Here is a 16,003-nt window from a genome sequence, read left to right as displayed (position 1 = left end):
GCACATGGACTATGCCAAACACTAAAGAACACAAAAGACTGTTGCATCGAAAGACAACCATATGGGCCACTAGAAACATATCTTTAGAAAACTAACATTTCAGTGTTATTATCATACATCAGTCTATTTCCATAAAAGGACTAGAGTCCTCAGTCTTGAAAAAGCAAGAAAACCAACACAAAAACATTCACGATGCTATGAATACACATCCTGTATAATCATAAAATGTGACAGTAGAACAGCACTTGGCCTGCTATGTGCCACGCTGAAATCCAGTGACCTTTATTAAACCCCAACACAAAAATCCAGCCCATGTATTCATTATGTTAATTTACAACATGCATAATGCCGCTCTCCTAGTAGAATCTGTGCATCTTTACTGTTGCACATGTGACAGTCAAGGTTTCAGGCTCCACTGTAGATTAATTCTGGATTACAACGTAATCCCAACAAGCAGCACTTCATGCTATCCCTCTCCGCCATAAACCCCCGGAAACTCCTCTAGGAAGATCACATTATGGAATCAGTTCTATGTAACATCCTTTCTTGCATAGCAATTGTATGTCATGTTGGCCCATGTTTTGGTGGGAAATATATTATGTACTCAGGGCTCAAAAGGTTGACACCATAGAAAACTTAAGGAACTTAAGGAAAGAAGCCCTTGCTCCACAGGGACCACACCTTCAGATGAAACCTTTCCCTCACCGTGTTCTACTATGCATGCTCGGAGAAACCTCCTAGTCCCAGCGGCCATGTGTGTGTGCTGCTCCGGGATCACCAGGCAGAGGCCCTGCCGTAGGTCATCCATCTCAGCTGAATGCCTATCCATCAACATGTCTCTGTCAGTCTCCGCAGGCCACGGAGGAGTCTTACACACCGGCTACATTCATCAGATCTATATCTGGGACCTCTCAATCTCTCCCTCTGGACTCAGCTGTTTCATTATTACACAAAAAATGTAAAACACACACACACAAGCATGCGCGCGCGCACACACCCACACACGTGCGCACGCACGCGCGGACACACACACGCGCGGACACACACACGCGCGGACACACACACACACACGCACGTGCGCGCTCTACACCGCAGGCTGTGACACTTTATCTTCCCATAGACCCTCTAGTCACATCATGCCACCCGTCCTCCACCATTGATTTTCTATTTAATCTGCATGTAATTAGAACAGTAGTCAAATATTTACACAAGCCATGGTTAACAGTCACAGTGTGTTGTGACAGACAATGTATTCCTCTCACTACAGCTGACAGTCAGAAGGAGCTCTCTGCATGGATCCAGAAAATTACTGAACAGGCCTAGTTCCACTGTTCCCAATCCACTGTTCTCAATTGGATCTCAATCCAGTCTATTCTAGTCAGCATTCCCCTGTGGTGAGAGACAAATATCTGGTCCAATTCTCCACACCATTTCCTGATTGCTGCTAAAAATGGGAGTACCCAAAGAATCCAATATTTTATCAGTACCTCATGCTGATTAAAGGTGTGGCCTGTAATTATTATTGTTACTAACCCTAACCCTAACTGTTACTAACCCTAACCCTAACCCTAACTGTTACTAACCCTAACCCTAACTGTTACTAACCCTAACCCACCAACAGGTTTATCTGTGACAAAAAACAAAAAAGTGTATTCAACGGTTGGGCGCATAACTAGCATGTAGAATATGTACCAAGACAGCTAGATTTGTTCCCCTGTGTCCTCAATCTTTTTCTTTCCTTGTCCCTTACGAAAATCTCTCCCTCCACTTTCCTAATCTATTTTCTGTCTATCTGTCAGGGTGTTGGCTCTCTCTTGTCTGGGTTCCACACGAGACCTGACCCCATTTAGTGCTCCATAAAAGGAACCCAGAGGAGTGGTTTGAGTAGTGGGACTAGAAGGGAGGAGGTGTAATAATAGTTTTACTCAGTGTTTTTTTTCATCTCTGTGGTGTCTCTGCTGAGTGGGAACTCTGCAGCTGTATCCAATAGAGCATGTGGGTCACACGGAGATGCTTCCAAGTCCGTGTAGCGCTCCAGCCATATAGTAATGGTGTGTAATTACTTTTTCTAAAAGCAAAAAGTCCTACGTTAAACAAAACGGCCGGGTCCAGAGCACTCTACTTCTCACCATCTAAAACTCGGTTTTGGTCGATCTATGAATTAGGCCTGGTGGGACTCCTGAGGCAGCTGACGGGTACCGGCAGGCCAAGCGGACTGCAGCCCGGGTGGTTGTGGAGGGAAAAACTTGGGCCTGGGAGGAGTTCGGTGAGGCTATGGAGAAGGACTATCGGCTGGCCTCGAAGAAATTCTGGCAAACCGTCCGGCGCCTCAGGAGAGGGAAACAGTGCCCTACCAACGCTGTTTACAGTAGAGGTGGGCAGCTGTTGACCTCAACTGGGGATGTCGTCAGGCGGTGGAAGGAGTACTTCGAGGATCTCCTCAATCCCGCCGTCACATCTTCCATTGAGGAAGCAGAGGATGAGGGCTCAGAGGTGGACTCGTCCATCACCCGGGCTGAAGTTACAGAGGTAGTCAAGAAACTCCTTGGTGGCAAGGCACCGGGGGTGGATGAGATCCGCCCTGAGTACCTCAAGTCTCTGGATGTTGTGGGGCTGTCTTGGTTGACACGCCTGTGCAACATCGTGTGGCGGTTGGGGACAGTGCCTCTTTTTAAGAAGGGGGACCGGAGGGTCTGTTCCAACTATAGGGGGATCACACTTCTCAGCCTCCCCGGGAAAGTCTATGCCAGGGTTCTGGAGAAGAGAATACGGCCGATAGTAGAACCTTGGATTCAGGAGGAACAGTGTGGTTTTCATCCGGGCCGTGGAACACTGGACCAGCTCTATACCCTCTTGGAGGGTTCATGGGAGTTTGCCCAACCAATCCACATGTGTTTTGTGGATTTGGAGAAGGCATTCAACTGTGTCCCTCGCAGCATCCTGTGGGGAGTGCTTCGGGAATTATGGGGTCCTGGGTCCTTTGCTAAGGGCTGTCAGGTCCTTGTACGACCGAAGCAGGAGCTTGGTCCGCATTGCCGGCAGTAAGTCAGACTTGTTCCCAGTGCATGTTGGACTCCGGCAGGGCTGCCCTTTGTCGTCGGTTCTGTTCGTAATTTTTATGGACAGAATTTCTAGGTGCAGGGTGTCAGGTTTGGGGACCACACAATTTCGTCTCTGCTCTTTGCGGATTATGTTGTCGTGTTGGCCCCTTCAAACCAGGACCTTCAGCATGCACTGGGATGGTTTGCAGCCGAGTGTGAAGCAGTGGGGATGAAAATCAGTACCTCCAAATCCGAGGCCATGGTCCTCAATCGGAAAAGGGTGGCTTGCCCACTTTAGGTTGGTGGAGAGTGCCTGCCTCAAGTGGAGGAGTTTAAGTATCTAGGGGTCTTGTTCACGAGTGAGGGAAGGATGGAACGAGAGATTGAGAGACGGATCGGTGCAGCTTCTGCAGTAATGCGGTCAATGTACCGGTCTATTGTGGTGAAGAAAGAGCTGAGCCGCAAGGCGAAGCTCTCGATTTACCGGTCAATCTACGTTCCTACTCTCACCTATGGTGATGAGCTTTGGGTCATGACCGAAAGGACAAGATCGTGGATACAGGCAGCCGAAATGAGCTTTCTCCGCAGGGTGGCTGGGCGATCCCTTAGAGATAGGGTGAGAAGCTCGGTCACCTGGGAGGAGCTCAGAGTAGAGCCGCTGCTCCTCCACATTGGGTCAGCTGAGGTGGCTTGGGCATCTGTTTCGGATGCCTCTGAAATGCCTTCCTGGGAAAGTGTTCCGGTCCCGTCCCACCGGGAGGAGACCCCGGGGAAGACCTAGGACACGCTGGAGGGACTATGTCTCCCGGCTGGCCTGGGAACGCCTCAGTGTCCCCCTGGAAGAGCTGGAGGAAGTGTCTAGGGAGAGCGATGTCTGGGCATCTCTGCTTAGACTGCTGCCCCGCGACCCGGCCCCGGATAAGCGGAAAATGATGATGATGATGATAAAATAGTCTGAGGGTTTATGCATTTTAAATGACGGACAATGGTCCACCAGGCTACACCAGTAACAGGTAAGCTACATGTGGCTGGGTGGCTGGCCCATTTTACATCCCCACTAAATAAGACGCTAATCGACTTGGCTGAGAAACCTCCCAGGAGCAGCAGGTAGCATATTGGTAAGAGCATTAGCCAGCCCCCACGACTCCAATTTGAGGAGGGGTTGGGATAAAAGTAAAGTATTTTGGTTACAACCATGTATTTCATCCAATAACTTTAATTCCTCTATGTAATTCAGTGTGCTTATCTTGGTATGCTTCATGAAGTTCAGGTTTTTAGTTTATGAGTAAGTTCCCTATTAATTCCCATTGGTCCCACATCGGTTGTCATGAGGACCCAGCGTTGACTGACAGCTCCAATTAGTGGTTATGAAAACAGAGGGGGACAGGGAGGGAGTTAGTGTCAAATCCCCATCTGAGTGGGTTCATTAGCTCCCATCATGATGAAGTGTGGTTCCTCTCCCTGAATGGTAATCAGTAGTAAGGACAGATAGCACTGTCAGTGTGTTGGCTATATACACAGGCCCCATGTGCTGTACTACAAAGTAAATCCTCTTTTGTTAAATAATGACTGAGTTTTAGTTTAACAACTCCAGCATCTTGGTGGTTAATTAATAAATTGTTGATTTAATCTGAGGCACCAAATTAGGACATAATCTCAATTAATTTATTTTAAAAAACAAGTGAGATCATAATGTTTAATGATTCCAAAAACATTACATTAGATGGTGTCCAGAATTAAATTAGTTTATAAATAACCCAAAATACATTATGTCAAGTCGATATACACTATGTCCACTATGTCTGCCATAGAACGTGTAATATTCATAGAAAATATTAATTTGGTCCACCTTAAATCACCTTAAGTCTCCCAGCAATAACCATCTATATTTTCCACATCGAGAGGTTATAGGGCCTTACGTACAATATTACTGGCTAAATTGAACGCAGTAAAATGTACACTTTTTTACTAGAATATCTTTTGACCAAAAAGGTTAGATAAATTAAATGATTCATGAACATCACTTTGTAGAGCAAACCAGTCAGTGAGTGAGTGTACTGGATGTTCTCCCTGCCTCCCACTCTGTGGCTCCTTGGTACTTTTGTTAGGTGAACAGCCCAAGGACGTCACTGACTGTGTCAGTATAAAATCTGTAAGTAACAGGGGCGGCGCTAGAGGGTGGCTTGCGGTTGCTCAAGCGACCCCAAGAATTGGCAAAGCAACCCCATAGCAACCCCAGAATATCATAGCCATTCTTTTTGTATTTTTCCTCTTTGACATTTGTCGCAGATAAATAGCAGTACAATATCTTGAAGCAACTGCTCAGAATAGACGAGTAACTATACCCGTTCTGTTCTGCAAACATGCTTCAAATTTGCATAGAATTTTCACAGAGCACAGTCACATGAACATTTTCCTTGTAAATACTCTTTGTAGCACTGTTTACAACAAGTTGCACTTATTCACTCATCTCCAGATAGAGCTCAGAATGACATACTGAGCATGATTTCTATTCACTCACGTACACACAGTCACAAGTGCACGTGCACGCACACACACAACACAACGACATCTCCCCAGGCGACCTCACTACAGCACTTTAACATCTGAGAGCACAATTGTTGATGTTGTTTTCAACAAAATAAAAGAAGAGGCTATAGAAAGAAAAAGATAGCATGGGAGTAAAAAAATTATAATGTCAGAGATGATAAGAGAAAAGTGAAGGAACAAGTGAAAAAAATAGTTGAAACGCTGAAGTCAGAGAGATAACTGTCCACAGAGTTGATGTTGTAAACGAAATGTTTGTGAGGTAACATGTCCGGGGGTCACAGTAGAGTGGTACAGGAGTGACCTCAGTGCTACGGCCTGGGAGGACAGCAGTCAGCAGCAGCTCACAAGGTTAACACCCATTTGTTGGAGGACGACTAGAACCCCTGAACAGCAAACAATCACTCCCGGTCAAGTTGACGCGCGGCAGAGCCCAGAAAGCCGCTCTGAGTGCTGACTGCAATATGACCTCATCAAACCCATCTGACGGGGCTGGACGAACTGAGTCGCCGTGGTAACAGGTACGACAGCGTATACAGACAGGCTTTAAGTGTGGGCCATCGGAGACCAGTTGTGCGTACAAGGTCTGAAAGGATGTGTCCAATCACAGTGCAGTCAGGCAGGCTTGTACAACATGGAAATATACAGTACACACGCCAAATAATTCACACACTTGTGACCATACATTTTGACTACAGAGAGTAAGGAAACCCTTGCGAACCAGTGAAAGTCATTCATTTCCATCAGGGTGCCGTGAGTGGCCTGTGTTCTGCTCGTTTTGAATGTTTTTAATGTTTTCAACTTACAGTGGGGAGAACAAGTATTTGATACACTGCCGATTTTGCAGGTTTTCCTACTTACAAAGCATGTAGAGGTCTGTAATTTTTATCATAGGTACACTTCAACTGTGAGAGACAGAATCCAAAACAAAAATCAAAGAAAATCACATTGTATGATTTAAAAATAATTAATTTGCATTTTATTGCATGACATAAGTATTTGATCACCTACCATTAGTAACACACTACGCCGTCATAGATTAAAATCCTGCAGCGCACTCAAGGTCCCCCTGCTCAAGCCAGCCCATGTCCAGGCCAATCTGAAGTTTGCCAATGACCATCTGGATGATCCAGAGGAGGTATGGGAGAAGGTCATGTGGTCTGATGAGACAAAAAAATAGCTTTTTGGTCTAAACTCCACTCGCAGTGTTTGGAGGAAGAAGAAGGATGAGTACAACCCCAAGAACACCATTCCAACCGTGAAGCATGGAGGTGGAAACATCATTCTTTGGGGATGCTTTTCTGCAAAGGGGACAGGACGACTGCACCATATTGAGGGGAGGATGGATGGGGCCATGTATTGCGAGATCTTGGCCAACAACCTCCTTCCCTCTGTAAGAGCATTGAAAACGGATCCTGGCTGGGTCTTCCAGCATGACAACGACCCGAAACACACAGCCAGGGCAACTAAGGAGTGGCTCCGTAAGAAGCATCTCAAGGTCCTGGAGTGGCCTTGCCAGTCTCCAGACCTGAACCCAATAGAAAATATTTGGAGGAAGCTGAAAGTCTGTATTGCCCAGCAACAGCCCAGAAACCTGAAGGATCTAGAGAAGGTCTGTATGGAGGAGTGGGCCAAAATCCCTGCTGCAGTGTGTGCAAACCTGGTCAAGAACTACAGGAACTACAGGTACTACAGGTATGTATCAAATACTTATGTCATGCAATAAAATGCAAATGAATTACTTAAAAATCATACAATGTGATGAAATATTTGTTCTCCCCACTGTACTTGTCAATCTACCACATGGTACAAAAGTTGTCAACCACACATGAATAACTTTTTTTTTTGTGATAGGTGATGGTAAATAGCAACAAAGCTGAACACCTCTTTTCTTTTTGGGAGCAAAATACCACCAAAATATATATTGGTGCTTTTTTATTCTTACATAACTACGGCAAATGAATGGCATCAGAATAAAAAAAATTAAGCTTCAGAAATGCATATTATATTATGACTATTTTATACATTCGCTGAAGTTTCATCGCTTGGTCACAGTTCAAGCTAGCATGCAGTATCTGCAGACGAGCTTTGTCTTCACAGGGCACATTTTGACTTGGAGCTCCAGGTTGCGAGCATGGGAGCGGATTAGACCAGGCTAAACGGCTTGCCATTTGTCTTTGTCTTCGGTAGGTTTGGCCAGTATTATATAGGACAACATTGCTAATATATGATGCTTGACTAATGTAATGCAGTTTATTCAATTATTTCAGTTGGATCACTTTGTAACAAGTTGACAGGGCATAGCATTCAAACAAATATGTTAAAAGTTTACTATTTGTCGTCACCAGTTGAGTTTAGAAAGTGCCAAAGTTGTGGTACTGACCATACGATGATACATTAGTAAACCTGTTTGTTTGAGACGTTAGTTAAAACTTTATACACACACACTCGCATGCAGTGTTTTGCTTCATTGTGACTGTGTTAGAGGAGCTCAGATAAATGGTCTGGGTGAAGGGAGAGTATTTGTTATCCGACTATTTTCATCCCAAACTAAAAAAGCTGTACTCTCTTGAGACACCAGTTCAAAACCCATCTTCTGCCAAGCTTTACTACTAGAGCTCAGCTCTGAGTCCACTGCACACTCCCTCCCTTTCTGTTCTCCTTTCCAGACAATATTGTCATCCTGCTCATCTTCTCACGGTGTATCTCTCTCTCACTTCCAACATCCCTAAATGTCCCTATTTCAACAGACCCCCAGACAGACCACCAGACAGAGAAGCAGACAGACCACCGGACAGGCCACCAGACAGAGAAGCAGACAGACCACCGGACAGGCCACCAGACAGAGAAGCAGACAGACCACCGGACAGGCCACCAGACAGAGAAGCAGACAGACCACCAGACAGGCCACCAGACAGAGAAGTAGACAGACCATCTGGACAGAGAGATAAGAGGGTTGAGGGTTGTACAGACAGACAACCAGAAAGACTGTCTGTCTGTGTTTGACTATATGTCTGTCTGTCTGTTTGTGCTAGTAGATGACAACCACAGCTTCCCAAGCGTGACATCATATCTATATCATGCCCCCACACGAAGAGGAAGTGATGCGACAAAGTGTGACACAGAAGAGCCCCGGAGAACCAGAGCCAAATGGAGCAACTGACCAACCCTCTTATCTCTCTGCCCAGATGGCTTGACCAAAGGCCTGCCAGGGCCAGTGGATGGAGGCAAGGACATGGAGAAGCAGAGAAGGGGACAGATTATGGCTACGGGCAGAGGGATGGTGGCCAAGGCCTGTCGCGGAAAGAGGAATCCTGTTCATACACTGGCGTGTCCAGGTCAAGGTCCTAGAAGCCCAGGGCTTGAAGGTTCACACCAAGGGGCTGTGTTAAAGCTAGCAGCTTTGGCCAGAGAACCTGCACATTACTGAACAGTGGGACAAATAGAGAGTTCTAACTAAATCTGGACCAAATCTTCCTCATATGCTTCATAAGGCTACTGTAACTACACAGAGCCCAGTGACAGACTAGCCAAGGGCCATCAGACCATCAGAGAGATTTCTATGGCATGAATGAGGATTGTCAACCTGAGGGCTTGGGTCACATACTGAGTGAGAAAACAGTACACACAGTCACACACGCACACACACCCACACACACACACACACACACACACACACTGTATTCTATACATAATCCACTGTGGTGCCAGTAAGAGCCCCACACAACCCTAGGCTCTGTTACTCCATTCCAAACTAGAGACACTATGATGCAGGTCCTCTGAAGAAAGACACTGTGGACACAACACAACCTCAACCCACTGACAGAGTCTGGTGAAGACAACTTTCAAAGTAACAGCAGAGCAGGTGGAGGTGCATCTTGGTAAATAGTTCTCAAAATGCCACCATCACCAATCTGCATCACTAGTCAGCCTAATGCGTGAGTAGACCCTGAGTGGAACAGACCTTAGATCAATTTAAATTGCATTTCAAATCAAACTCTATTTTTATTGGATTTTCATTTGTTAGACAGAGAAAAACAATAAACTGAAAACAAATAATAAAAGTCTTGAGCGATAAGTCCAAAGGGGTGATGAAGGAGAAGGGTCGAGAATGTGACAGGAAGTGGTTAAAGTCAGGAAAAAAGGTCTATGCCTCCCATTATAATGTTCTGTTTCGGGAATTGTTGAGGACAAAGCTGTTTAACCCAGATCCCATTATTAAACAACACCAGTGGAATACATTCAAGAATCAGATTCATTTTTTAAATATAACCCTAACCCTTAATCTCAATAAGCTAACTTAATGCCTAAACCTACACTAACCCTAATCTTAACCCTAAACATAATACCCAACACTTAAAGCAAAAGCCTGTAGAAGATGTTAAGTAGAAGTAAAGAGGGCATTCATCTAAATGGCACTTGTATGTTGTAACCAGTGAGCAGAGTTGGGGAGTAACAGATTACAAAAAAAACGTAACTGTAAAAACGTAACGTAACTAAAATATTGTTATCTGAATACAGATACTTTTGAAAAGAATTATGATTACTTTTGGAAAACTTCAATTAAAAAATAATAGGTGCGCGAAATAATTATGATTTTTATTTTATTTAATGTTTTAAAAACATTGTTATTTGAACCAAAATAACAATTGAGCACCTCAATTGTGTGTGTGATCATCATGCATGAAAACGTGGGCGCGCATAAGCAGTTTAGTGACTGAGGAAGCACTAGTTTAATTGGTAAAAACAGTGTGTATCTTCATTAGTCGACTCATTTAAAGGTGATTTAGTTATACTCTACGCATCTTTCTCAGAACAATGATAGGCGATAGGCCTACCTTGTGTTATATATTAATTCAAGTGTTATATATTATATAGTCCAAGTTTCAAGGTTTATTTGTAAAAATACACAGAACAACAGAACCGAGAAGAGTTGCACTGAAAAACTCAGACAGGAAATGTTTTTTAAGATTAGGCAACTATTTGTTAGATAATTGTAACATGGGCTGCCTTCAAGATAAAACATTAAATGGAAATAATCTGGATATTTTAAGGAGAAAATGTGTGTTGGGAAGCACTCTGCTGAAGGATGATGTATTTGATGCAACCACCTCAACACCATCCATATAGGTAGGCCATGTGAATTGCTTGCTTTGCATCTCAGAATATTGCATCCATTGGTTATCATTGGCTGCTGACGACAGTGACTTTAAGCAAAGAGTACAGGTCTATAATCGCAGTTGCAATTGCTGGTGGCCCTAAAATTAATGTTACGTTTGCACGGGTAAAACATATTTGTGTGCAGGTGTTCAGGTTTGCAAACGTGCATTCGCGTGCCTGGGGTTTCTGCACTGTTTTGACAATGTTGATGGTTGTGGAGCAAAACATCAGACTACCGTATTAATGTACGTGTGAAAAAGCTACGGATATCTCCATTTTTAAATACAACAATGTCAATATTCTTTTTGAGAAATTGCCATTTATTTTTCAACAACGTTTTGAAGCAATTAGAAACATGAATAAAACAAATAACAGAAAAGGTTAACACATCTTTCGATTTTGGGTTATTTTTAGATGAACTGCCAGATTCGTGAAGATCAAGGTTTATTGGATTAATTGGAATGCCTGAATATCTGACAGTCCTTTAGCGTGTAATGTGGAGATGTAACCCAATCATATTGAAGTAGAAAGCAATGGTTTAGAAACCCTTTCCAAAGGCACTGTAAAAAACCCTTAAGGTAAAATGCTAATAAAACTTTTGGCCAGCTATGTAAACTCTAACCCTGACTGATCCCGCAAAGGATGTTCAACTGGTTATAGGCTATTCCTATTTGTTTTCTAATGCCTCTTAATATGAAAGTAATATGAATCTAATCAGATTACGTTACTGATTTTGAGTAATCTAAAAGTTACGTTACTGATTAAAAATGTGGACAGGTAACTTTTAACTGTAAAGGATAACATTTAAAAAGTAACCTACCCAACCCTGTCAGTGAGTGTTTCATGTAACAGGATAAGTTAACCAAAGTGTGAAGTTCATAGTGATGACTGTAATGGAGGGCACTGGTGACAAAGTGAATGGCAGTGTGATAAATTACATATTGCAGTTTTGTAAAATGTGGTCCTGAAAAGGTAGATTTAAACAGTAGGCGAATGAGGCGGTGACAATTGTTTTACATACTAAGGGTTTATTGCAGAAACATGTGGCAAAACTAATCTCCATACACTAGACACGGTTACCACGGTATCAACACAACGCTCATCACTCCTCCTCCCACGTTGTGAAAGCAACATTGTATAGGTGTCGGGAAATGTTGCTAGCACAATCTGTCCTCCGCATAGAGGAACGGGACAAATAGAGATGATGCATAAAACATGGAGAGGGGAGGTAGGCAGGCAGGCGGGGAAGGATGGAGGGAGGAATGGAGAGCATGAAGGAGAGAGTGAGAATGAATGATGACTTTGTCAATGATGATAAATGCCTGTTAACACTGATGCCTGTGCGGAGGCACTCCCTGCTTAGTAAACCACTACAGTCAACAATCTGACTGGAACACTGGGTGATATCGGATACATTGCGATGAATCTCAAAGGACTTGGTTGAATTGGGTTATAATTTCCACGTGTGACCTATAATAAAGATACCATGTGCTTTGGTACTCCTAGCTTGGAGAGGCCTCTGCAGGCGCGATCATCTCTCTTCTGGCCTGAATCATCAAGCGTAGATATTTTTTGACATGGTGGACAATATGAAAAATCAGTCTCGGTTTTCTCACTTTACTTTCCTTCTTGTTCCCATGAGCACCAGCTATATGATATGCCTGCTATAGTGGCATACCAAGAGCAAGACTAAAACTAGAGGTTTGTGTGTGCGTGTTTGTGTGTGTGTGTGTGTGTTTGCCGTTCGGCGTGCGTGTGCCTGCGCTAATGTATGTGTGTGTGATTCCCTATGTGCACTGCTTTTCAATTTTGTAATTTAACAGATGCTTTTATCCAGAGCAACTCAAAGTTGCATATGAGTTCTCTACCCTTAGATATTGGCCTTCCACACGGAGGGCGCTGTCTATTATTCATGTACAAACCATGAATATTCCAGCAGCATAAATGCAGAGGCAGCGGCTCCTAACATCGAGGAATTCTGCTGGTGAAGCCCAGAGGTGGTGAAACCTGCTCCAGACGAGAGGAGATAGTGAAAAAGACACATGTAAATGAGAGAATAAATGGAGAGCGAGGTGGAGGGGGTGAATGGAGGGAGGAAAGCATTGGAGGTTGAGAGACTGAGCTTAAGAGAGAGTTGTTTTTTATATATTGGCCTGGTAAGACCCAGGATGGGAGCAGATAGAGTACTGAAGCTCCATCCAAGTTAATACTACATTTGTTCTGAAATTGACAGAAACACACACACACACACGAAAGCTAGCAGATACAACACAAAAGAACCAAGAGTGCGGTCACTGTTCTCTTGGAGCAGAGAGCGAAATACCCTAGGATCCACCTTTAAAGTTAAAAGGAGTGTACACTCACAAAACTCTCCAACATTCCCTTCATGACTAGTCACTTACTACAGTACAACCTTTCCAGCAAATCTACAGCCAGTCTCTCTGCACCAATCCGTATGAGAGTATAACAGCAGTATTGATTCACTGTATGAGAGTATGACACAGTAGGAGTGAGAATGAACGATGCAAGAAGATGTGCAAGGTCCCGTGGGCCAAAGACGGAGTGGGTACAGGGAAACCGCCATTAGTTCAGGAGTGTGACGGCCTGGGGGAAGATTATGCACCTGAACCTGGTGGTCCTGGCACTCATACTCCAGTACCACTCCAGTACCGCTGACCAGAGCAGCTGTCAGTGAAGAGGCGGTTACCTTCTTCCGGCACCGTTTGCAGTAGATGACCTGCAGTGCGGGTGGAGCCGTTGATATGCTGGGCAGACCTCACTGCAGGACACAACGCTCCTGGGAGGTACTGCTGTTTGAACCAGGTGGTAATACAGGAATGCTCTCAAAGGTGAACCTGAAAAAATATTCAAGAACATTGAGGCCAAAGCAAATGTCCTCAGCTGTCTGAGGAAAAAACAGATCTTGCCTCGTAACCTTTTTGACGGCGTCGATATGGAAGGACCAGGATAAGTCTCTAGCGATGGGCACCCCTCAGGAACTTAAGGCTGTTCCAGTTCAGATCCATCAGTGTCAATGGGGTTGTGTGCCTTCCCTCCCTTCATATAGTACAGTGTCAATGGGGTTGTGTGCCTTCCCTCCCTTCATATAGTACAGTGTCAATGGGGTTGTGTGCCTTCCCTCCCTTCATATAGTACAGTGTCAATGGGGTTGTGTGCCTTCCCTCCCTTCATATAGTACAGTGTCAATGGGGTTGTGTGCCTTCCCTCCCTTCATATAGTACAGTGTCAATGGGGTTGTGTACCTTCCCTCCCTTCATATAGTACAGTGTCAATGGGGTTGTGTGCCTTCCCTCCCTTCATATAGTACAGTGTCAATGGGGTTGTGTGCCTTCCCTCCCTTCATATAGTACAGTGTCAATGGGGTTGTGTGCCTTCCCTCCCTTCATATAGTACAGTGTCAATGGGGTTGTGTGCCTTCCCTCCCTTCATATAGTACAGTGTCAATGGGGTTGTGTACCTTCCCTCCCTTCATATAGTACAGTGTCAATGGGGTTGTGTGCCTTCCCTCCCTTCATATAGTACAGTGTCAATGGGGTTGTGTGCCTTCCCTCCCTTCATATAGTACAGTGTCAATGGGGTTGTGTGCCTTCCCTCCCTTCATATAGTACAGTGTCAATGGGGTTGTGTGCCTTCCCTCCCTTCATATAGTACAGTGTCAATGGGGTTGTGTGCCTTCCCTCCCTTCATATAGTACAGTGTCAATGGGGTTGTGTGCCTTCCCTCCCTTCATATAGTACAGTGTCAATGGGGTTGTGTGCCTTCCCTCCCTTCATATAGTACAGTGTCAATGGGGTTGTGTGCCTTCCCTCCCTTCATATAGTACAGTGTCAATGGGGTTGTGTGCCTTCCCTCCCTTCATATAGTACAGTGTCAATGGGGTTGTGTGCCTTCCCTCCCTTCATATAGTACAGTGTCAATGGGGTTGTGTGCCTTCCCTCCCTTCATATAGTACAGTGTCAATGGGGTTGTGTGCCTTCCCTCCCTTCATATAGTACAGTGTCAATGGGGTTGTGTGCCTTCCCTCCCTTCATATAGCACAGTGTCAATGGGGTTGTGTGCCTTCCCTCCCTTCATATAGTACAGTGTCAATGGGGTTGTGTGCCTTCCCTCCCTTCATATAGCACAGTGTCAATGGGGTTGTGTGCCTTCCCTCCCTTCATATAGTACAGTGTCAATGGGGTTGTGTGCCTTCCCTCCCTTCATATAGTACAGTGTCAATGGGGTTGTGTGCCTTCCCTCCCTTCATATAGCACAGTGTCAATGGGGTGGTGTGCCTTCCCTCCCTTCATATAGTACAGTGTCAATGGGGTTGTGTGCCTTCCCTCCGTTCATATAGTACAGTGTCAATGGGGTTGTGTGCCTTCCCTCCCTTCATATAGTACAGTGTCAATGGGGTTGTGTGCCTTCCCTCCGTTCATATAGCACGCGATGAGCTACTTTGCTTTGCCGGCGTTGAAGAGGTGGTTGACTGCTTGTCGGTCATTCCTGATACACCGTAAGATGATGGAGTCTTCAGCCAATTTGATGATTTAGTTAGAGTGGTGTGTGACGACATAACCATGGGTGAACAGGGAGAAGAGGAGGGGGCTACTGAAACAGCCCTAGGACACATCTGTGTTTCGGATTAGCGTGGATGAGATTGTGACAGGTTTTTACATACTAGCGTCAACCTGTCAGGAAGTCATATAGCCAGTTTTACAGAGCCAGTTTTACAGAGCCAGTTTTACAGAGCCAGTTTTACAGAGCCAGTTTTACAGAGCCAGTTTTACAGAGCCAGTTTTACAGAGCCAGTTTTACAGAGCCAGTTTTACAGAGCCAGTTTTACAGAGCCAGTTTTACAGAGCCAGTTTTACAGAGCCAGTTTTACAGAGGTTTGATCGAACATTTGGAGAGGAAAGAGGTGTTGAATGCTGAATATAATCAATGAACAACATTCTCACACAGGTGTTGTTTGTAAGGTGAGGGAGGACAGGGATAAGTGCTTGAATGATTCCATCATCGGTAGATCTATTTGGAAGACGTGTTAAATGAAGTGGTTCCATAGTGCCAGGTAATGCGGAGTTTGATGTGGTCTTTAACGAATCCTTCAAAACATTTCGGAACACTAACCGAAGTGAGCGCCACAGGACGGTAAACATTATAACAGTTTCACCTTCAATGTCTTTGCCACCCGGAATGATGGTGGTGGTTTTGAAGAAAGTGGGCAGGAAGGGGTGGAATGTCTATGAACACAG

At 44.7% G+C, this 16,003-nt stretch overlaps 1 protein-coding gene across 2 annotated transcripts in view; it reads right to left on the bottom strand.

The window, feature by feature from the left end:
- The window catches only part of LOC105024164 (protein phosphatase 1 regulatory subunit 29), a 121,517-nt gene that overhangs the window by 14,026 nt on the left and 91,488 nt on the right, over window positions 1-16,003 (bottom strand). The gene's annotated exons all lie outside the window — the stretch shown is intronic.

Source organism: Esox lucius, chromosome 11, assembly GCF_011004845.1.
Source record: "Esox lucius isolate fEsoLuc1 chromosome 11, fEsoLuc1.pri, whole genome shotgun sequence".
Lineage (NCBI taxonomy): Eukaryota > Metazoa > Chordata > Actinopteri > Esociformes > Esocidae > Esox > Esox lucius.
Note: the sequence above shows the minus strand (reverse complement) of the source record. Positions and strands in the feature narration are given on the sequence as shown.